The following is a 24,520-nucleotide window of genomic DNA, read 5'->3' as shown; positions in this document are numbered from 1 at the left end:
TCATAAAGAATCCCAATGATTAAGTGTTCATTGCTTTCTCACAACCCAGGAAAACTAAACAGATGCAGCTTTTTAAAAAGTAGATTCCAAAAATATGCAAAATCTGCCAGGAACAATAAATTGCAGTCTCTCGTCCTTTTGTTTTCCAAAGTATTCACTGTATTAAAGAATTCTTTTTCGAAAGCCCTCCGAGTCCCTAATTAACTGATCTGTATACCAAAGTTGAGTCTGGGAGATTAATAACTCAGTATGTTATGAGAGTTCTCATGGAAGGGATGGGGCTCAGGCAGGAATAAAGTCCCCACAACAAATAATGCAGGGAGGCCATTAAAATAATGAAAACCAACAACAGGCATCACAATAGCGCCAACAGATGATCCAGCTCCAAGTTGTAGGTCGTAAAAACAAACATTGTGCTGATAAATCCAAGAGCACCATACGTGGCCGGTTTTTCACCAAGAGGAATAAAACATTCTGTATCTACAGCTCCATCGGAGATCCAGATCCAGACTCTACAAGATGTAGACCAGTAGTTTCTATTGTGGAAGAAGGCAGCAGTGCCAAAATGGCTACCACTGCATCCAGCAGGACCAGGAAGGCCACCAGAGGTCTCCTTGAGGAATGGGGACTTTTGTCCCCCCTCCAAATTCTCAGACCCTGCAATGGGGCTACTCACATCTGCACCAGCTATTTTGCAAGCACAGATGACATAAGGCCTGTGTTGGGCTTTGCAATCTGACATGGGGCATAGGATCCGGTGGAGGACCCTTTCCCCCAGGCCCCACACCCTCCTTGATTGCTTGGGCAATGGAGGGAGATTAAGTCCATTATATTGTCACTATTTCCCCCAAGTTATTGCAAGAAATATGGGGTGGGGCAGATTTGGATTCAAAGATCTTTCCTCAGTATCTAAGGTTTGTTTTATCACATGTGCGTTACGACATTTTGGTCTCAGTATTTTTTTCAAGATAGGAGACACAAGAGACAAAAAGGCTCCCTTGCTTGCTGGGACACCACAAGAAGTGGAGTTCCAGACTGGGAAGAGCTGTGCTGTGCACAATCTGCCCTGCTCTGATAGCCAGTCAGTGTACTGGACAAACTGTGTCAGCTGACCAAAAATGGCCTGGTGTGCTCTTGTGCCTTTCACACCAACATGCTCTGCAGAAATAATCCAAGGAAGTTTTTCACTTTATAGAGAGAAGCATTATCACTGTGCTGATCTAATATCTACAGATCAGGTTGCTGTTAAAGGAACAGGAACAGGGTCAGAAAAAAGTTGGCAATTCTATATGCCAAACAACCACATCTGATGGATCCCAGCAAGATGATAGTTGCTCTCTGCAGGGGAATTAGGTGAGTTGTATGCATCAAAGCCAGATTTGGATTTTGAAAGAGAGAGTATCTATAGTTTTTCTGTTCTTGCATGCCTCTGAGTAAGATTTTTTTTTCATATTGCACAAGTCAAGTATAATTAGTTTGTACAAAGCTTTCTCCATTAGCACCATAAGTCTAAAACAAATTGCAAGCAGATCTTAAATGCTATGCCTTCAGAAACAACTGTTCTTCCTTTTTGGATTTTTTTTAAAGTTAACGTTCAGCCTCTGGAATTGTTCTGTCTAACTGCAAAGCACACAACACTGTTAATACTGTACTGTACTGTAGTGTTTTTGCCAATAACAGTTGTAATTACATATTGCTGCCAATGGGTGGCAGTAACGGGCTCCTTAGTGAGATTAGTTAGGGACAAACTCCTTTGAAAAATCATTAAAAGTTGAACAGGGTTAGATGGGAGTCAGCTCAATGAACAGGAGGAGGGTGATTTAAAAGAAGAAAATTGGATTGAGAACAGACTTAAAATTACCAAGATCCACAACAGGATGGAGGAATTGTCCCGTTAATGATAGGAAATGTGAGATTTCTGCCTTTTGTAAACTTGTTTTGCAGCATGTTTTAACTTTATTTATATTAATAAATATCAAATAAATATTTATTGCAATAATGTACATATTTAATTTTTACATCAGAACTGGGGTCATTTGTCTAATATTCACAACAGTGATATCCAAAATGCAGAGACTGTGGAGTGGAAAATATGAGGGAACATTGTAACCAGAATCTAAAAATGCCCAGAATGATGGATCCACACTATTTGTCACTATATGTGTGACAAATGGTCCGCCTTCATGCTATTCATGTGCCTTCTCGGGCTAGCCAGTGTCAACCTACAAAAAGCTGAACGAGGTGGCCACTTGACCTGATCCACCTTCTCATGTTCTTAAAACAGTAGAAACAGAGGTGTAACTAAAAGCCTTGTGCCTGGGGTCAGTGATGCCATCACAGTGTCACATGACATTGTGATGTCACTTCCAGGTTCTCTCTAAAGGAGGAGTCACTTGCGGCTTCATTCACCCCCATTCCTTCTCCTGTGGAGACTCACCAAAGAGAATCGGGGTGCGAAATCGCCAGCTCCTCCTCCTCCAGGGAGAATCTGTGACTGCTTTGGGCATTGCACCCTCCAGCGTAGCACGAGGCAGGTGCCCCTTAGTCTCCGCCTTCATTATGCCTCTGAAGGCAAAATCCTAATCAATTTTCCAGCATTAAGATAAGGGCAATGCAGCTGAGGTAAGGGAACAAGCATTCCCTTGCCTTGAGAAGGCCTCCGTGACTGCTGCCCAACTGCAGGAGAGGCAGCACATGCCCCATTGGCGCAGCTGCGCCAGTGCAGGAAAGTTGGTTAAGATTTGGGCCTGAGTGCAGCAAACACAATTACTGGAGTTAAGTGTGGGAAAGCGGTGTGAGAGTCCACTCGTGTGTTCTCAAACGACAAGTGCAAGTTCTAGAAGAAAAGGCTTTGCTTGTGTGAAACCGACATCATGGATCAAACGGAACTGCCCGTGAAACCCTTCAGACGCAACACTTTTCAGTGTGGGCAGCTTCATGCGTTCTGCTGTGAGAGTAGGGCAACTGATGTGTGCTGTCCACAGGTACATGTGGATGTCTGTGAATACACCCAGTGGACAGCCTCTCATTTCAAAATGCCAGGGAGGGCACCAAGTTACAGGTCTCTTGTGGTCTTGTGTGCTCCCTGAGGCATCTGTGGGCCACTGAGATACAGGAAGCTGGACAAGATGGGCCTTTGGCCTGATCCAGAGGAGCTCATCTTATGTTCTTATGTTAAGTTGTTTGCCATTTTTGCTTCCTCCCAGCAGGTCAGCTTGCTGAGGGCCCAATCCTATCCAACTTTCCAGTGATAGTGCAGCTACAATACAGTCCTGAGCAGGAAGGTGTGGTGGGTGGGGTGGGGCAGGTGAGGCAGAGCCTCCCCACTAGAGTCCTTTGAAAAGCAGCGCTGCCACTATGTGAGGCATGCAAGCACTCACAACCCATGTGTGAGTGCCAGGGCCTAGGAGAGGGGGGTAAAGGGGGTAATTTGTGCCGGGGGCCCAGGGTCAAAAGGGGGCCCCAGAAGCCAAAGGAGGTGGCCCAGAAATTTCCTGGGATCTTATAATTTTCTGTCTACTCAGATTTGTTGCCCACACTGGATGCTGGGGACAGTACCATAACTAGGGCTGGTGGGGACACTACTGATAACACATGGGTTCGTAGACCTGGGCTCCAAATACTTTTCCAGCTGTCTCTACTCTCCCCCCACACTGTTTTGCCCCTCCCTGACTTTATTCTGCTTGCCTGTCACCACCCTCCCCTGCTCTGTTTCACCCCTCCCCCTTTGCAAAGGGGCCCCAAAGAAACTTTGTACCCCCTGATAAAATTCCACTCAGAGGCCCTAGTGAGCGCCCCACGTGGGTTGTGAGTGCTTGCGTGCCTCGCATGGGACTCTGGTGGGGAGGCTCTGCCTCACCTGACCCCCCCACCGCACCTCCCTGCTCCCGAAGTAAGGGAAAAAGTGTTCCCTTCCCTGGAGGAGGCCTCCATGACTGGACCCCCATCACACTGCGCAGTGCTCAGCCCTCTGGCGCGGCTGCATCAGCGCTGGAAAGCTGGATGCGATGGGACCACCAGATGCTCCTGGAGTCCTGGGAGGCTCGACGTGTGCTGCAGGCTGGCTGCATTTTTGCAGCATGGAGCAGGTCAAGGACCGGGGGGGGGGAAGGAGAGGGGGAGGGCAGAGCAGCAGCATCGAGAGGAAGAGGGGGCAGCTCTCCTCCTCCGAGGACCCCCCCACTCACCGCCTAGGCTGCAGCGTCTTCTTGGAAGAGGCGCCCCGCTCGGGGATCGGCTGCCCAGGCGGCGCTGATAAGGCGGCCCCTATCGGGACGTCGCAGGCAGCAACCGCAGCCGGGAGGTGATCGCGACCACGCCGGGCAAGGAGGAGCTGCGGGCACATCCCCAAAGCCGGGAGGGAGGGAGGGAGGGAGGAGGCTGGCTGGCTGGGAGGGAGGCGGAGAGAGCGCGGCGCTGGACGCGGACCGGAGGCTGGACGGCGCGCTGGTCCGGGAAGGGAGTCCGTGGCAGGCGTCCCAGGTGCGACCCCGGGGTCCGTGGTGGATGGGCAGCAGGGGGTACCTGGGTGGGGGGAGATGCGAAGCTGGGCACAGAGGGCATGGGGGGAAGCAGGGGATGGAGGAGGGTGGAGTTGAAGACCCCCCCGGAGTCCTCCCCTCACCTGTGGGGAGAGGCACCCACAGGTGTAGTGGACCCGCAAGTCCAGGACGTGATGTAGCCAACGAGAGGAGGTGTGAGAGGAAGCGGTGCCGGGGATCGCATGGTCTTCCCAGTTGGACTATGGCTGTAATCCTATCCACGCTTTCCTGGGAGTAAGCCCCATTGACTATATTGGGACTTACTACTGAGTAGACATGCATAAGTTTGCGCTCTAAGTCTGCAATCCTATCCACACTTACCAGAGAGTAAGCCCCGTTGACTATAAGGGGGTTTACTTCTGAGTAGACAGGCATAGGATTGGGCTCCATAGATGCCTTATGTAAAGTTCCGTTTGACTCGAAAGCTTGCCTTTGAATCTACAAAAAAATCTAGCCTCTCTCTCTCTCTCTCTCTCTCTCTCTTAAGAACAATCCTACTAATGACGTAAGGCTGCCATCCTATCCATGCTTACCTGGGAGTAAGCCCCATTGACTATAATGGAACTTACTTATGAGAAGTCATGCATAGGATTGGGTGCAATTTCGTGGAAGGAAGCCCAACTTTAACACAGTGGTGCTTACTTCTGAGTAGACCTGCTTTAGGATTGTGCTGTAAGCTCTATTGAACACCATGGGGCTTACTAGCGACCAAATGTGCTACATGCCTCTAGCACCCACTCAGCACTTTACTATAGGTATGCTGTTTTCCAGGAATATAGACCCGCTTATACAAAATGTGCAGGTTCAAGGAAATTATAACAATTGCTGTTAAAAGCCATTTCTGCCCAAGGCTGCATAAACACAACAGGGGCCAAATGTGTGCACCTGTGGGCCAGGCAAAAATTGGTTAATAAACTTAAAATATGCAGAGGGTGTTATAATCTTTATCCTTTTAAGGTCAGCCCAATTCTACAAGTTTGCTAATTATTAATGAGATGGGGAACTAATGTTGAAATGCAGTTAAGTGAGTTGCCCAAAGACATGTGGCAAGTCCATGGCACTGCAGGAAAGTCAACCTGGGTGTTCATCCAGTATAGCTCGATAGCATCATAAAGTGAAATGTATTGAGCGATGCTCTAGTTTCCCTTCTTGTCCTGTTGCAGAACCCTCCAACGCTCCAGCCCTGATCCATCATTGGGCTTTAAATGGAATGCATGAGGTATGTTATGCAGAAACTATGGAGTGTATATGTGACCTGTGTACATAACCACTTGTACACATGAGGTGTGCAAGAAACTGTGTGAAGAGGAGCATCTAGACTAGCAGGTGTGCAAGCAGAAGGGCACAATGATACACTTTTGTAACACTAGTTTTAAAACTGTGGGACATTTTGGTGGGGCACACTGGGAGGTGGGGGTCAGAATAGACACTTCCAAAGAAGGAAAAGATCCTGCAGTAGGTGAAGTCCAATAGTCTCCTCCTGGCAGCATTGCAAGCATCCATATGTATGCTAGGCAAGGAGAAGATCTGGGGACTTCTGACCACAGCAGCTTGTCTTCCTCCTGCTGCTTCCTTCTCTGGTTGACAGGTTTAAGGAAGAGTTTGACAGCCAAACTGGATGTGACATCTCAGCTCCCATCTCTTTTTCTTTTTCAAAAAAGTAGGTACCAGGATTGTCAATTTGGGGAGGGACCACAGCTCAGGGGGAAAGGGTTTTTTTTTTCATCCTCCCACTGATTCCCCCACCTAAATCATCTCATCCTAAACTGCTTCTATAAATTGTGGAGGGGACAATGTATGGGCATATTTTTGTGTCTGTACATTGAGAGTTGGTGTACCGAAGTGATGATTGGAGTGATCCTAGGTGTGTCTACTCAGAAGTAAGTTCCATTTTATTCAGTGAGACTTACTCCTAGGAAAGTGTGTACAGGATTGCAGCCCAAGAGACCAAGCTATGAATCAGGACTTCCCTAGTTTGATTTCTGCTTCCATCATGAATTTTCTAAGGCAGTGTTTCTCAACCAGTGGTACAGGTACTACCAGTGATACTTGAGGAGGTATCTGGTGGTACTTACAGGACCTCTGGACACTTGCTGCCAGGCAGTGAGACCAGGAACGTGACACAGCAGTAGGAGGCTCCTCTCAGTGGGCAGAGCTCCACAGCATGCCTTTTCACACTTGAGAAAGCCCTCCTGTTTACCCTGAGTCTCTTACTGGTGTTTGTTGTGTCACATCTGGCCTCCCAACCCTGAAGTAAATGACGATGATGGGTACTTTGGTTAGGTGGACCATGTGAAGTGGTACAACAGAGGGCAAACTCTGAGAAACACTGCTCTAAGGCAAGCCATGTTCTCTCAGCCTCAGCTGCAGTATGGGCTGATTATAATTCTTACCTTACAGAGTTGTTGTAAGAGCAATAGGAAGATAAGATATGTGGGATATTCAGCATAGTCAGAAAATACTCTACAAATGTTAATTGTTATAATGAAATCCCCCCTTGGCTAATAAAAATTTCAGGGGGGGGGCAGTGTGGATCAGGGCTGTGCTACAGGAAAAGGGTGTTCCGGTGCTCCTCTCCCTGCACCTCATTCCTGATCTAAACAAAGATCTTTTGTGGCTGATATGGAACAACCATGGAATTCCCAAGTCGCACCAAGTGCTTGCCTTTGGATGCCCTCATCTGGTTCTAGTCCAATGCTGCTGTAGGATTCATGCTCCATAGGGGGCTGCAGCTGTATGCAAGAATTCTGGGGGCACTTGTCTTCTGGAGAGATTGTTGCCAATGGACTGGGGGGGGCAGGTTTGGAAGATAAAGTCAATTTTAAAGGACTGAGTTAAAATTATTTGAGAAACACTGAACTGTAGTAGAGGATGTACAGTCACCAAAAGATGTATATGCATAGACATTGGAGAACAAAATACACTCAGAACTGTATCACTAATGTGTCCAGAGCCTGGAAGCTTCCTATGTACCTGGAAACGTTTTAGTAAAAGGCATTCCCAGTGCATCAACACCACTTTTACACTATGTGTGGACTGCACCAGCCCATGCAGAATTTCTTAAAAGATGCCAGAGCAAAAGTACAAAGAAATCTGCCCCATGGCTAGTCTAAGACCTCCTGGCACCTGAGATGCCATGCCAACCCCTTCGTGATGTGGCAGCCTCTGTTCTTCCCTGGCCTGGAAAAGAAAGAGGGGGATAAAACCAAAAAGGAAATCTGGAGGAGAGTGGTAGGCTAGAGTGTCTCCAATACTCTGAGCATCTCATGTGTTTTGATGCTAAGTCCTGGTGAATCTTGGCATTGCACGTGATTCCCTTGGCCTCCAGTATGGAGGAGGGATGTATGTAGGCAGGCTTAGTAGAGGTGTCATGTGGTTTGTCTGTTTGCTGTATACTGTATTTATGTATATATTGTGTGTGCGTGGGGGGGGTATAAAAGTGCTATACATGCAGTATACTGCTTTTAAACAAAAAACTGTTTTTGGAACTGTGTGTGTAATGGGATGTATGCAAGCATCCTAGATGACACTGAAGAATCGGAGGTGCCTTCTCCTACAACAGGCTGGCAGAATGGTATAGAAAAAATCTTGACAATAAGCTGCTTCCCTCAGCCTGAAATTTTTGCATTGTGAAGGGACAGTTCTTATTTGGGTTAGTTACATTTTGTTGTGTTATAATTACTTTCTAGAAAAGCAATGGTAATGTTGTATTTGCTTTAAATGCTGGTTTTAGTTTTGAATGCTCAGCTACATTAAAAATTTTTTTTTAAAAATAATGTCTCTCTTTAAGTAATGCTTTTCGTTAAGCCTGATTGTGTAAAAACTAAACTGATTGTATAAAAAGTCTCCAGCGTTATCTAGAAGTAAAACTGGATGTATTATTTGTGGAAGATTCTGCAGGATTAGCTGGTGGTGGTGGTGGTTCCCACCCCTTTCTTGCTTTTGTTGAGGGGGCTGGGAAGACTGGCCCAAGGCCTTCTGAGGCAGTGATAGACCTGAGGCAGTGTACCAAATGCTGCCCCCTTTACCTGATAATGTGCCAGCTTCTGCTCCTCTTACTCCCTGGACTGTAAAAGGAAGAGGATGAAGTCAAAGTATGGGAAAGAAGAGAGTAGTGAGCTAGAGCAGTACTAGCCCATTCTCCTCCTCTCTCATTTATACAAGTGTCCCTCTGTATCTACGTGGGATTCAACCACAGGGGAGCCTTATCTTTGTGGCCTCCCTGCAGCCACTCATGCCCATTAACATTCTTTAAAGGCTTACTGTGGTGAAATGTTTCTTGCGTGTACCGGACACTATAAGCATGCAAGCTTATAGCATGTGCAGGCAGGCTGCTGGCAGCCTAAATGCTTGAGGACCCAATCCTATGCAACTTTCCAGTGGTGATGCAGCCATGACAATGGGGTGTACGCTCCATCCTGTGGTGGCGGAGGCAGTCACAGAAGCCTCCTCAAGGTAAGGGAATGTTGTTCCCTTTCCTCGGGTCTGCATTGTGGCTGCATTGGCACTGAAAAGTTGGATAGGATTGGACCCTATAGAGACTAGATCAAAGGTTAACAGGAAGCAGTTAACTGAATCTGCTGATACCAGATACATGGGTATGGGGGGCACCTGAGTTTCCTCTTTTTCTCTGTGTCTCCCTCTCTTCTTTTTCTGTTCCAGAGAGTAGGAGAAGGAGGAATGGAGGCAAGTGGGTGGGTAGGGATGAGTGCCCCTAGATAAATGGTCTCCAAAGTGGAGACCTCTGCATGCTCACAAAGGCTTTCCCATTGCAGACGGTGCTTACCGTTTCGCGGGGGAGCCTTGATAAAGTGCCTCCATTCATCTCCAAGTCACGACCGGTTGCTGGCCTCTGATACCCCAATAGGCTTTGCTTCCAGACTTCCAGGCCCTTGGGGGTGAAGGGAGGCGCTTTGCCAAGGCTCCCCAGCAGAACAGTAGGCACCTGGTATGCAGGGAAGCATATCAAAGGGCACTGGATCTGGCCTGCAGGTCTGGACTGGACTGGAGGGCCCTGCATTAGACTATCTGCTACTGCTGGTGGTTGTCTCATGGATTGGCCAGCTCTGGCTCCAAACCCTCTGAGGAGGGTGCTTCAAACTCTTTGATGCAGTGACTTCTCACATTATAATTCAAGTGGCATTAAGTAGCTCAGGGCAACATTCTTGGTCATGCTACTTTAGCTTACATAAGGATATGAAGAAAATTAGCTAGGGAGAGACTATACCCAAGTATAGAGAAAGAAGTATAGGCTTTTTTCTCTATTCCCCAGTACAGAGAAAAATAGCCAGAGACTAATAGCCAGAGAAGGATTAGCCGGAGGCTTTGGGGTGGCCAAACCGTGGCTTGTGAGCCACATGTGGTTCATTGTCCTATGATGTCAGATTCTTGGAAATATGTTGACTTAGCTCCTTCTTGCATCACGATTAATTTAAAAGGTAAATAAGAAATTTTCAAGCTTTATAATTATGTACTGGGTATAAACTGAGAGTGGATTAGATTTAAACATGTTTAATGTTCATGGTGGTTAAATATATTTAAGAATTTAAATTAAAATTGCTGTCTCAAACATCTGTCTTGTACTTTGAAGTTTATCATATGTGGCTATTACGTTAAGCAGATTTGGTCACTTCTGGATTATAAGAATAGCTCTTATTTGATCTATCCCAGTATCTTGCTTCTCACAGAGGCCAACAAGATGCCTTAGGAAGTAGAAGCAGGACATACAGGGGACCCGCGTTATATGCAGGGTTACATTCCAGAATTGCTGTGGTTAAGGAAAACTGTGGGTGTTGAAACCCGTGGTTTTCAGCCCCCGCCCCCACCCTCTGGACCCAACCAGGGCTGAATTCTGCTCAGTCCAGAGGGTTTTCCGAGCCCCAGAGAGGGCCCACGCATTCACCCATGGCCTTGGTAGGCCTCAAAATGACTGTTAGAATGAAAAAGGTGACTTTTGTTTTTTTCGGCAAAACCAGAAATTTGAGTTTATATACCATCAAAAGGCTCCTTGCACCTCTCCCCAGAAGCCTGGCAGCAGGTAAGTTATATTTTTTAAAAGCCCCATCTTCCTCCGCACTGGCGTGATCTTGAGGATCACATTGTTGACATTCTCCCTGCCTTCACAAGACTTTCAGGTTCAAATTTTGAGTGAGTTTGCGAACTACTGAGCTAGAAATATTTAAATGAAGTTTAATACATAAAGTAAGAATAAGTGGCAGGAGATGAACACTCTAATACAGCGCTTCCCAATCCTTGGCACTCCACTACACCCCTTCTTGTATTGGCAACCTTCAGTCTCGAAAGACTATGGTATCGCGCTCTGAACGGTGGTTCTGGCACAGCGTTTAGTGTGGCTGAAAAGGCCAATCCGGGAGTGACAATCCCTTCCACACCGGGAGCAAGTGCAGTCTGTCCCTGGTCTGTCTCCCTGGCTATGGGCCTTCCTTCTTTGTCTCTTAGCCTCAGACTGTTGGCAAAGTGTCTCTTCAGACTGGGAAAGGCCATGCTGCACAGCCTGCCTCCAAGCGGACCGCTCAGAGGCCAGGGTTTCCCACTTGTTGAGGTCCATCCCTAAGGCCTTCAGATCCCTCTTGCAGATGTCCTTGTATCGCAGCTGTGGTCTACCTTTAGGGCGCTTTCCTTGCACGAGTTCTCCATAGAGGAGATCCTTTGGGATCCGGCCATCATCCATTCTCACGACATGACCGAGCCAATGCAGGCGTCTCTGTTTCAGCAGTGAATACATGCTAGGGATTCCGGCATGTTCCAGGACTGTGTTGTTTGGAACTTTGTCCTGCCAGGTGATGCCGAGGATGCGTCGGAGGCAGCGCATGTGGAAAGCGTTCAGTTTCCTCTCCTGTTGTGATCGAAGAGTCCATGACTCGCTGCAGTACAGAAGTGTACTCAGGACGCAAGCTCTATAGACCTGGATCTTGGTATGTTCCGTCAGCTTCTTGTTGGACCAGACTCTCTTTGTGAGTCTGGAAAACGTGGTAGCTGCTTTACCGATGCGCTTGTTTAGCTCGGTATCGAGAGAAAGAGTGTCGGAGATCGTTGAGCCAAGGTACACAAAGTCATGGACAACCTCCAGTTCATGCTCAGAGATTGTAATGCAGGGAGGTGAGTCCACATCCTGAACCATGACCTGTGTTTTCTTCAGGCTGATTGTCAGTCCAAAATCTTGGCAGGCCTTGCTAAAACGATCCATGAGCTGCTGGAGATCTTTGGCAGAGTGGGTAGTGACAGCTGCATCGTCGGCAAAGAGGAAGTCACGCAGACATTTCAGCTGGACTTTGGATTTTGCTCTCAGTCTGGAGAGGTTGAAGAGCTTTCCATCTGATCTGGTCCGGAGATAGATGCCTTCTGTTGCAGTTCCAAAGGCCTGCTTCAGCAGGACAGCGAAGAAAATCCCAAACAAGGTTGGTGCAAGAACACAGCCCTGCTTCACTCCGCTTCGGATGTCAAAAGGGTCTGATGTGGAGCCATCGAAGACAACAGTGCCCTTCATGTCCTTGTGGAAAGATCTGATGATGCTGAGGAGCCTGGGTGGACATCCGATCTTGGGGAGAATCTTGAAGATGCCGTCTCTGCTGACCAGGTCGAAAGCCTTCGTGAGATCTATGAAGGCTATAAAGAGTGGCTGTCGTTGTTCCCTGCATTTCTCCTGCAGTTGTCTAAGGGAGAATACCATATCAGTGGTGGACCTGTTGGCTTGGAATCCACACTGCGATTCTGGATAGACGCTCTCTGCAAGTACCTGGAGCCTCTTTAGTGCAACTCGGGCAAACAGCTTTCCTACAACGCTAAGGAGAGAGATGCCGCGGTAATTGTTGCAGTCACCCCTGTCACCTTTGTTCTTGTACAGCGTGATGATGTTTGCATCCCTCATTTCTTGAGGTACTCCACCTTCTCTCCAGCAGAGACAGAGGATTTCATGCAGCTCAGTGACGATGATCTCTTTGCAGCATTTTAGGACTTCAGCAGGGATGCTGTCTTTTCCAGGTGCCTTGCCAAAGGCAAGGGAGTCCAGGGCCACGTGAAGTTCTTCTAGGGTTGGTTCACTGTCAAGCTCTTCCAGCACAGGCAGGCACTCAATGTTGTTCAGTGCTTCTTCGGTGACTACATTTTCTCTGGAATATAGCTCAGAGTAGTGCTGCACCCAGCGTTCCATCTGCTGCACCCGATCCTGGATGACCTCGCCTGTGGCAGACTTCAGAGGGGCAATTTTCTTCTGTGTTGGACCTAGGGCCTGCTTGATACCATCATACATCCCCTTGATGTTGCCCGTGTCAGCTGCTATCTGTATCTCGGAACAGAGCTGGAGCCAGTAGTCGTTAGCACATCTCCTGGCAGTCTGTTGGACTTTGCTGCGAGCAGTTCGGAGGACCTGCAGGTTGCGCTCACTGGGACAGGCCTTGTATGCTGCTTGAGCTCTCCTCTTTTCCTCAATGACTGGTGTCAACTCCTCAGAGTGGGCTTCAAACCAGTCTGCCGCCTTGTTGGTCTTCTTGCCGAATATGGACAAGGCGGTGTTGTAAACGGTATTCTTGAAATGTTCCCATCTGTTGGATGCGTTTGCATCGGCCGGGCCTGGAAGAGATTCCTCAAGCACTTGTGCAAATTCCTCCACTTTTCTCTGATCCCCGGTCTTGCTGGTATCAATGCGAGGTCTTCCTTCCTTTTTCGTGTGATACAGTCGCTTTGTTTGCAGTTTCACTCTGCTGCACACCAGGGAGTGGTCAGTGTCGCAGGCAGCACCATGATAACTGTGTGTGATCTTGATGCTGGGAAGGCTGGAGCGTCTGGTGAGGATCAGGTCGAGCTGGTGCTAGTGCTTTGATCTTGGATGTCCAAGAGACTCTATGTTGGGGCTTTGTGTTGAAGAACGTGTTGCTGACACAGAAACCCCACACTACACCCCACACATGCTGCATGTGGGCTTTCGGAAGTAACCAGTGATGATGTCATCACCAGTTACTTCTGGTTTGGAGAATGCAGCTGGAACTACAAGCAGCAGTAAGAGGCTCAGAATGGGCAGGAGGGCTTTCCCCAGTGCGTGAAAGCCACATGCAGGAGCTCAGCCTTCTGGGTTGAGCCTCCTACCGTTACTTGTAGCTCCTGTCACAGTCTTGCTGCCAGCAGCCTGCAGTGCCCCTGGGCGTATCTCCAGGGGCCACAATGCAAAGTCTGGGAACATCTGCTCCACTGCATAAATTTAAAGTTGTTGGTTTTTTGATGTAACCTTAATGGGGCATGGCCAAGGGCTTGAGTGTTGATGAACTCCTGCAATTTACTACTAGTTCACTTGTACCTGAAAGTTAAAGCTGAATTGGGGGGAGGGGGGGCGAAGACCAACTCTATATTATATTAAAACATATACTTTGGTCTAGAAGTTTTATTGTTTTTTCTTTAAATAGCAGCTGTTGAAATTGCACTCCCCTGAGGTTGTTTGCACTGGGTTGGGAGCTGCTGTTGATGCCAATTATCCCCTTCCCATTGCTATTCAAAGTAAAAGAAAGTCCCAGAACAAATGGAAGATTAATGCGCATGTGCAAATTTTCATTCTTGCTCATTTTGAATCTCAATATGGCAGTTTTAAAATATAAAGATTTGTGATGATGGAGAGCTTCAAGTTCTGAGTCAATTTTCATTTTTCAAGAGCTCAGTTATTGGTGAGCCTGCGTGCTCAGATTTTAGTGACTTTCTTTTACTTTGAATAGCTATTTAAAGAAAAAACAATAAAACTTCTAGACCAAAGTATATGTTTTAATATAATATAGAGTTGGTCTCCCCCCCCCCCAATTATCCCTGTAATGACCTGGCTGTCTCTAGTGGCTGCAGCTGTGCTGTACACCCACTGCTAATTAGCGCCCTGGGGTTAACCCTAGGTTTCCTGGCTGGTCTTGAGCAAGGGGCCACTGCTAGCATGACACTATCTCCTCGAGAATCTTCTGTGATTCCAGTTCAGTGTGCTCTCATGAGGAGGTCTAACACCTGGTCCCATGGCAGCAGCAGTGTCTGTGAAGCTGGCAGTGGTAGGTATTCTCATTGTGGCAGGGCATAATTGCTGGCAGAGAAAAAGATCCCATGCTGTCATGTTACACTTCTTTTGGAGGTTTGTTTGTAATGCTTCAGCCAAAAGGTACATGGAGAACTAAAGGAGGCACTGTATGTATTAAATTTTTCAAAATCATATTGCTATTTCATATTTGTATGCATTTTCTAATGAGAAAAGAGCTGCCCATTTGTCTCTTGATTTGAAAAATTCTTTCCAAAATTTCCGACACGGTCATTCATCCATCTCACCCATATCAATAATATTGCCTGTTCATATGCGGCCCAAAGCCCTTTTGAATTTTGAACCGAAGTCCTTAGGGCTTGATCCCATCCACTCTGTTGTATTCAGGAGTTGTACTCTCTGTTGTATTTCACCTGGTGAAAATTTGGTTCTCAGAGATAACCCTGCCAGGTGATGGGCCTAAGAGACAGAGATGACTATGGGAATCACCTGTTCACTTTTAGAGGAATTTGGGGGGTGGAAATGTTGGGAGTAGGCTATGAAATGTGGGTTTCACTCACAGTGATCTTTGATTCTCAAATTCCCAGCCAGCACAGTACACCGTCCATTTCCTTCCTTGTGGAATCATAGCTTTGCCAGTTCTTCAAGGATCGGTATTAAGCATGGAATCAAGAATAGAAAAATGACCCCTGGAAGGCAATTAATCACAAGATTTTGTTGGAACAATGGAGTCCATGATCAAGACACACAAAATCATACAGGGGATGGACAGAGTGGGTAGACAGATGCTCTTTTCCCTCTCACATGAACCAGGGGACATCCACGAAAGTTGAGTGTTGGGAGAGTTAGGACAGACAGAAGAAAGCATTTCTTTACCCAGCGTGTAATTAATTTGTGGAACTCCTTGCCACAGGATGTAGTGATGGCATTTTGCCTGGATGCCTTTAAGAGGGGATTGGACAAATTTCTGGAGGAGAAGTTCATTACTGGTTACAAGTCATAGTAGGTATGTGTAAGCTCTTGGTTTTAGAGGCAAGCTGCCTCTGATTGACAGAAGCAGGGAGGGCACCAGGACGCAGGTTGTGTCTGTTATCTTGTGTGCTCCCTGAGGCATTTGGTGGGCCACTGTGAGATACAGGAAGCTGGACTAGATGGGCCTATGGCCTGATCCAGTGGGGCTGTTCTTATGTTCTTAAACTACAATTCCCAGGAGGCCTTGCAGGTCTTCTTGTTATCTGGTGTGCTCCCTGAGGCATTTGGTGGGCCACTGTGAGATACAGGAAGCTGGACTAGATGGGCCCTTGGCCTGTTCCAGCGGGGCTCTTCTTATGTTCTTATGACTGGAAGAAAAACTTTATAGAACTGTGTAGGCATCTGTGCAATATCTGTTTAATGTATTACAAACGTGACTTTACCCAAAGGCCAAGAGGAAATTAGTTGGCTGGCTGTAATTAATCAAGCTGCAATTTGGCCTGTGCTGAATGTTGGAATGAAAAGTAACTGATGGTGACAGCCTAATATTCCACAGAGATCAACTTTGCACGAGCATCTTTCAGACCTGCAAGCCTAGGACCCAAAGATCTGGCTTTTAATCTGTCTGTTTCTGGAGATGGGGGGATCTGTCCATTAGACACTTCTCCTCTATTGAAATGAGCGGGAAGAAGCGTAAGTGTGCAACTTGCTGAGCTCCCATTCTTTCCAGTAGGGCTGAACTGTTCTTGAAGTCTTCACTAGTACCAAGTCCATCTCTTTTGCCAGCTAGTTCTCTGCAAGCAGATCTGTCTGTTTTGGAAACTTTCAGTGTGGCTTCAGAGACAGAAGGCCTACAGTCACGATTTCTATGGCAACATTGGAAAAAATGAATGTCAGCTCAATCAGCCCATGAGGCTAAGTTTAGTGATGGTTACAAACCACAGATAATTTTGTTTTTGCCACCTCTGTTAGAAATTCTACAACACTCCAAAGACTTTGGGAGACTGTGATGGAGACTGTGCTAAGTTTTCTGCAGTGATTTTTCTTTTGATTAAGAGAGAGGGGGGGGGCGCATGTTTCTGATATTCAAAAGTATGCCAGAAAGAAGGAAAACTTTTCATGATAGCATGATAGAAAGATCCTTGCCCGTCATTTGGAAGTCCTTCTATCTCCAGTGAAATGTGCCGTCAAGGAGCGGCTTAGGTATAGGAGTGACTTCAGAGAATTCAAGATATAACAGTCTCCTACAGCTACAAGGATTCCTACTTGTTCTCCTAGGGAAGTCAGTATGTATTCATTTCTATTCAACCTCTCTTCCATCCTGGGACTCAAGGAGGTGTATATGAAGTCACCCATCTAGGCATTGCCCAGATGTAATCCTGCTTAACTTCAGCAAGATGTCAATATCATGTACCCTCAGATCATGCTTTGAGTAAACTGGCTGCGGTCCTAACCACACTAACATGGCTGCAATCCTAACCACACTTTCCTGAGAGTAAGCCCCATTGAACAAAATAGGACTTACTTCTGAAGAGACCTGGTTAGGATTGTGCCCTAAGTGGGCAGGGACAGTGCAAAGACAGAAGAGGGTAAGGACTCTGCATTTTTCTTCATGCTCACAAGATTGGAGAGACAGGCACAATAAACCACAAAGAACAAGGTCCTATTGCAACAGGACACAGGCACATCACAAACTTGCTTAGTTTGTGGGTCTTTATAAGACTGGAGGTGCACAAGAAATAGGTTTAATCCTAAGGGAAGGTCGTATCAAGAAGCATGAGTCCTTTCCGGTCCTTGTTTCAGGAATTCCAGCAGGGTTGGGGAAGAGACACTATCCCGGTCAGCCTTCCTAACAGAGTGCCAATGACTACACCATCCAGAAGGCAGATGTAATTGATTTGCATTCCTCAGCAACGTTTGAGACCTGTCCAAGCCAGGCTCAGTTTTTTCTAGCTCAGCTTGGCAACCCTGCGCAACTGGGTTTATTATATCATGATTCCTTGGGGCTGCCCAGCGTAACATCCTTCCTCTTGATATGTCATTGCCAGGCAGCACAGCCAAGGCATTTGACCATGGAGACTGACTGTGCTACAAAGTCCTGCAGTTTAGGAACTGCAGATATTGCCGTATCCCCATATCAGAAGTGTGATTTTGAAGGAAGACACAAGGAACAGGAAAAACAAATGCCCCTTGACTGAGCAGTGAACTGATTGTGTGGAAAGGGCCCTAGAGAAGAGTCTTTTCTTGGCTTCTTGGTGGAGGAGACATGCCAAGAAGAGTATGCTGGCAGCCAGCTCCCCTTCTGGAAACCCCAGTTTGTGTCTGTTCTTAGTTTATGTCTGTTTTATTAATAAATGTGTTTGCTATCTCATAATGTGTTTGCTATCTAAATACAGGTGTGTACCACTTAATGACGGGGATATGTTCTCTGATCCCTGTTGTTATGTGATCAGGTCATTAAGCAAACACTCAGCCCAATCTAATGCATTTGTGTAAACAGACACTCCCTGCCAGACACTAGGTGGCTGTACAGGCTACCGGAGATAGATTGCCTCTTCTTTGCATTAAGAGCCTCTTTGTTGTGTAAACAGACATTCTGCTGCAGGCTATGGGAGACCTGACTGCCTCATTAAGAACCTCTTTGTTGTGCTTTGACCACCTTCATATATGTGGTCTGTTGTTAAGCAGAAGGTTGTTAAGCGGTCTGCTTGTGTTTATGCAGACATTTCAGAAAGACAGGTGTGATGGCAGGTTAAGTGTGTCACATAATCAGGAAAAAGATCTAGACTTTTCTCAGTCATGCAATGCAGCCATTTTTGCCATTATCTACATCCAAGTAGTATTAATGATGTCACCCAAGGGGTGATACCTTTTGTTTTTTTAAATATGTAATAATTTTTTTATAGGTTTAAAAGCTTGGATTTTTTTGGGTGTGTAAGTATGTATGTCTTGATTTGTTTATATCAAAGTGAGAGCATCAAAAGCAGATCTTCCAATTTGACTGTGAACAGGAGGGGCAGCATGGAAGGGAATTCTATTCAGATGCATCTGCAACTGAATACTGAATCTGCATTTAGGACTTCACATTTTTCCTACTGATGACAACAACAACATGATCTGCTGTCTTCCAAGATAGTTAGCATCCCGGCCCAGAATTGCATGACCAGATGTGTTACCACAGAAACAATCTAAATAGAAAAGCACTTTTTCCAGTTCCCCTCCATCCCATAATGTTGAATAGAAATGTTGCATTCATATTTCAGAGCTCTCTCTCTCTCTCTCTCTCTCTCTTTCTGTGTGTGTGTGTGTGTGTGTGTGTGTGTGTGTGTGTGTGTGTGTGTGTGTGAGAGAGAGAGAGAGAGAGAGAGAGAGAGAGAGAGGAGAACTGTACTTTCCTCCATCTGTTAACATTTTAAGGTTCTCCATACAGGACTGGAAATTAAAATATACTGTATTAGGAACATGATTTATGTTCCTCAGAGACAGTTTTATTAAATCCTGAGGTGGTTTTTGAAACATCTTTTTTTCCCCTCAAGAGTTGTGCATTTCTTACCAGCTGATATCTTCCAGCCCACTCACAACAGGCTTTAGTGGCAAGATAATGATTGTTCCTTTGAAAGTAACAAGGTGTATTTGACTACATAGAACTGTGATAGATGCTGATGCTGACAAATATTAGCTTGTTATCACACATCAGAAAGAAGAGAATGGAGAGTGGGGAAAGGAGGGATCTTTGAGTTTGATTAACCCGGTCATTGCCACACTTGGGCTCATGCCTGTGACCAAAAGATCCCTCCAACCATAAAGGAGTCTGCCAAGTGGCATAGCTAGAGGGGGTGCAAAGTGCAACATTTTGCAGGGAGCCTCAGTGCAGCGTGCAGGCGGCCCCTCCCCCCCTTTGGAGCCATTCTGGGTGGTGGGAGCAAAACAGAGGCGAATGCACACTGGAGTGAGGCTCCCTGCAAAACATAGCACTTTGCACCCCCTCTAGCTACACCACTGAGTCTACTGCATCTAGGCGTGATTGCTTATTCTGACCTTACCTCCCCAATCAGCTTCTAATGAGGGTGGCTGATAGTGCCACATCTCTACAGTGGGTTTGATTCATCACTGAACCACTCCCAACACATTGGAGAAGCTGATGAGAATGCAGCAATGAGGTGATGGGAATGTGGAGGTGGGGGAAAATTTGCATGGGAGAAGTAGTGAGTGGGCAATGGGAGGAGAGCTTAGCTCTTTTTGTGCCTGCCAATTCTTCCCTACAAATGCCCCCATCTGACTTTTTCTCAGCCAAGTATATTTCCTGACTCAGAGCCTAGCTGGGGAAAAATGAGTTAAAAGCAGCTTGGGGGATATTGGTGGATGCAGAAGGGTTCAGCACCTCCCTCCCACTAATGTACCCCTGCAACCACCTCCTTGAATTTATATCCCATCATTCTTCCCTAATGGAACTCATGGTAGAGCACCCAGTACTGTATTCCCTGAAAGATTGGACAGACACAGCTCTGCCTAGTTTTAACAAAGGGGTGTATACAAAAGGGTGTAAGCTCAGAGCCATTAGCATTACTGGGCAGAGTAATAGAGTTGGCACTCCTGTATTTGCCTTTTAACAAGTTTGGCTCTGGGGATTGCAACCACTAAACAGGCCAGTTCTTTATCCGGTGATCAGAAAGAGTTGCCAAAACAATGGCACCCTCTCTCTCACTCTCTCTTTGTAGTCACATTGACTACTCTTCCTAGCTTCCAGGGATGTCAGTATTCATTATGAACTATAACACAGAGAAACAAAATAGTATGTAGCATTGTGGAGACAGGGAGAATCCAGAATAAGAAATGTTAGCTGTGAGTCCAGAAGACCCTGTTTCAAATCTCACTCAGCCTCTGGTGCAAGGAGGTGACCTCAGGCAAGATGGCATTCCCTTTGCCTCAGTTTCATCAGCATATTACTACTGGCCTACCTTATAGGGCTGCTGAGATAATATATGTAAAGCACAGTTCTCATTGTGCCATCTCGAAAAGGACATCCCAGAGCTAAAAAGGGACAACCAAAATGATCAAGAGGTCGGAGCACCCTCGCTACAGGAAAAGGTTAACATTTGGGGGATTATGTAATTTAGAAAAAAGATGTTTGACAAAGGATAGGGCAGACGTTTATAAAATTATGCATAGGGTGGGGAATCTCGAAAGAAATAAATGTTTTCTCCTGATACTAGAGCTAGCATGCAAAGAAACTAGTAGGTGATTGGTTGGAAATGGGTGTGGGGGAGGGGGGAACATAAGTAAGCTTTATATACAACATAGCTACTGGATTTCACTGCCACAAGGTGAAAATGGGCACTGACTGAGATGGCTTTAAAGTGCACTTAGAAGGATCTACGGAGACGAGGTCTATCAGTAGGTGTTAGCTACAATAGCCAAAGGGAATCCCCATGCTCAGAAGCCCACTGAATACCAGCTGCTGCTGCTGCGGGGGTGGGGGGTGGTGGTGATGGAAAAAAGAGAGGAAAAAGTCTGTTGTTTTCTTGCCTTGTGATGAGAATGCCAGGACATTAGGTTGACCAAATGCTAGACTAGATGGACACTTCTTATCCAGCAAGGTTCTCTTGTGCTTTACCCTCTCATTTTTTAAGGAAATCATAACAGAATAAGGAAAATAATTTAGCATGTCTATAGCGCAATGCCTCTGTTCAAATTGCACGTTATTCTAGATATGCCACACCAGCAATTTGTACAATGGCAATAGTATACTGGCAGGTTTTATTTTCTGTCCTTTTCCTAGCACAGAGATTCTTCCCAACTCCACCTCTTAATCTGCTCTTTCTTCTGTTGTTGGGTCCTCAATTCTAAGTTGAAATGGTTTCTTGAAAGTCAAGGCTTTACTTGACTGGAAAACATCAGCAGCATAATAATCTCAGTGGGAACATTAGTGGTTATTTTCAGATTAATTTGTTGTTAAAGGGTTCCTCCCTCCAAACTGGTGCTCAAGACATCCAGGAAAATTCCCCTCCCAAAGCCCATTCCTTCAAAACATTTGGTTTCTGAAAAAATATTGCAGATTTACTTGTTGACGTTGATGCCGTATAGTACTATATGGAATATATGATGCCATATAGTACTGAGTCAAGCAGATTTGCTTGTTGACGTTGATGCCATATAGTACTGAGTCAAACCTTTGGTCTATCTAGTCCAGGGGTGCTCAATAGGTGGATCGCAATCTACCGGTAGATCGCGAGGCAAAATGAGTAGATCGGGGAGTGCCGACCTCCCCCTTCAGGTGACTCTGGGAGGAAACGCCGGGAGTAAGGCCCATTGTACTCAATGGGGCTTACTCCCAGGTAGGTGTGGCTAGGATTGCAGCCTCACAGCCTAATCCTAGGCATGTCTACTCAGGAGTAAGTCCTGTTATACTCAGTGGGGCTCAAGGTACACCAACATACATTGTACACATAAACGTTATATGTTATGATGGCGCGAACATTGTAAAAAAAACTCTGGTAGATCTCCGGGCCTTGCTGGGTTTCAAAGTAGCTCTTGAGCCAAAAAAGTGTGAGCACCCCTGATCTAGTCAATTTGCCTACCCTGGCTGGCTGCAGCTCTCCACGGCTTCAGACAGGGGTCTTTTTCAGCCCACCCAGCAGGTGCCTTCTGGGTAGAATGTTGTGCTCTGTCACCAAAATACAGCCCCTCCCCTGGGCACCTTGAACACCTTAGAGGTGCTTTTTCCCCAGTAAGATAGGATTACAGCCGGGCAGCCCGATTCTGAGCTGCCCGCAGTGCGCAGGTCCGGCGGCTCTGTTGAGGGCTGCTGCCGGATCCTGCGCCTCCCGTGATATCGCGGGAGGCTCCTCGGGAGAAGAGGACATTCGTAAGGGAAGCAGTCCCACAAAGGGGTTACTCACTTTATTGGCGACCAAAAGATCGGTGCTAAAGTAAAGGTGCTCGTATATGGCGCGCAGCCCTGCACGAGTACCTTGGATCCTGCGGAGCTCGGTTCCACGGATCCGCCTCCCTCCCTCCCCCGACACGCCTCCCGCCCGCCCCCAGCCATGCCTCTTCCCTCCCCAGAACGCCTCCCTCACGCTCCCAGCCGCACCCCTGCCTCCCGTTCCACAGCCCGGCGGTCCAGGAGTCTGCAGAACTGCGAAACCTGGGCAACCGCCACACACTAGCCCAGCGCCGGCTGGAGCTGGGCTAGCTCCGGTGGCAGCCCGGCAGTGAGCCCCGCAAGCGTGTCTTATGGCACGTTTGCGACTGAGGTCTGTGGCACGGAGCCGTGCCAAAGACCTCAGGATTGGGCTCTAAGTCATACTAAACACAGTGGGCTTACTTCTGAGTAAAATAAATAAAACCATTTTCAAACACGTCTACTTATATTTCTTGGTTCTCCAGCTCCTATTACAAATCATCATGGAATTTGAGGGCTCTCTAGGAAAAGTCCACAATAGTGATCATCTTGTCACTAAGATGATGTTCGACATTGTCAAAAAAAAAATGATGTTGCAAATGGCGACATGAATTAGAATTCAAAATACATTCTTGCTTTTATGTGAGCAGAGTCCATACTTAAGTTACTCCCAGTGAAGTCCATAAGAACCACTGGGAAAGCAAATATTATGTAAATCAGGATGCCCCTGAAGCTATAGGCTCCCAGGTATAGGCTCATACCTTGTTTTGGAGGATTGGAAATGACGGTGGGCTTGCACACTCCCTTTCCCCACCCTCATCTCTCTTGCACTTCTGCTTTCAGTTTGCAGTTTAGTAGTTACCATTGCTTGCCATGACTTCTGAATTGATAGACTATGTTAAACTGAAAACCAGAGCTTGCACTGAGTTTGCAATCATGGTTGGGAGGGGGTACTAACCATAGCACAGTGGTTTGGAGGATTATCCCATTTGAACTGGGCCACAGATAACTCTAGAAAGAAGAGCACTGTACTTGGAAATACTACTGAAACAGTCCCCCTGCTCCTGACACTGAAGTCAGCAGCTTTGCTCTCAATTTTAATGATGCCTTTGAGCTTAGTACTCTACTGTCTCCCGTAGAACACAAGTGGCTTCCGTTCAGTTCTAAAGCCACAAGGTTGCTTTCAGAGGCACAGCTGAGCATCCAAGTCCTATCCCCAAGAAGCCACTCTGAAAAAGCCTGGAGTGGCACAGGATATGGTGGTGCTTTCCTGACTGCCAAGGGTTTGTTGGGGCTGGGTGGATTATGGGGATTGGCTCCTTGCCACTCTATGATTGGTGCTTACTGCTGGGATTTCCATGGCTGCTGACAGTGTTACTGGGTGAGTTCAAAAAGTTTAACCAAGGCAAGAGCTCAGACTCACGGTTAAAAAAAGCATAAACAGCTGGTAAACAGTAAATCTTGGAGCTCATTTAAATTTTCCCAAGCAAGTCATCTATTGATCCTTTATCCATGCCACAGCATGTGGCACTGTTTCAGGAATGACACTATTTAATCCAAACTGCTTATGACTGTTCTTATCTTCCAGATGTTCCATAAGGACGAGGAAATGTTTTCATTCTCAAACTGCTCTGTGCAAATTCCATGTCCCCATAATTTTATGGCTAAAAATGTCTTGGGCTTGGTGTCAACTGAAAAGTTAAACATTTTTGGAAAGTTTAAACAGCCCGCTGAGCTATTTTTAGATTGTTCAAGTGCATTAAGATGGATGTTTTCCATGTACAACTTTTTTTGGGTCCAACATGCTTTTCTTTGTACTCACATAACCTCTGTGATTTATGATTTGAGTCATCACACGCTTCACAATCTCACACATACTCTCTTATGCTGGACAGATGAATCCAGGAGATGGTGTAGCGAGGAAGCCCTGGGGTGCTAACGGATTTATGCTTATGCCATTTGCAGTCTTGTGATGCTGTCTACATTTGTATGCCTGCAGGTGAAATGCACTATAAATAATCCTGGGCTAGTTGTATAGCAGACTTCTGCAGCTCTATACTTTTCAGTAATATTAGCACTTATAAG

At 46.5% G+C, this 24,520-nt stretch overlaps 1 protein-coding gene across 1 annotated transcript in view; it reads left to right on the top strand.

Annotated features, from left to right (window-relative positions):
* Positions 1-4,407: 4,407 nt before the first annotated feature.
* RIPOR3 (RIPOR family member 3) overlaps positions 4,408-24,520 on the top strand; it is a 115,236-nt gene continuing 95,123 nt past the window's right edge. The window contains exons 1-2 of the mRNA XM_066624846.1: positions 4,408-4,482; positions 5,705-5,760. The gene's annotated coding sequence lies outside the window, so the exon portion shown is untranslated. The remainder of the gene's footprint in view (positions 4,483-5,704; positions 5,761-24,520) is intronic.

The sequence above is a fragment of the Tiliqua scincoides genome, chromosome 4 (genome assembly GCF_035046505.1).
Source record: "Tiliqua scincoides isolate rTilSci1 chromosome 4, rTilSci1.hap2, whole genome shotgun sequence".
In the NCBI taxonomy this organism is placed as follows: Eukaryota; Metazoa; Chordata; class Lepidosauria; order Squamata; family Scincidae; genus Tiliqua; species Tiliqua scincoides.
The sequence above is the reverse complement of the archived record's forward strand: the minus strand, read 5'-3'. Positions and strand labels throughout refer to the sequence as shown.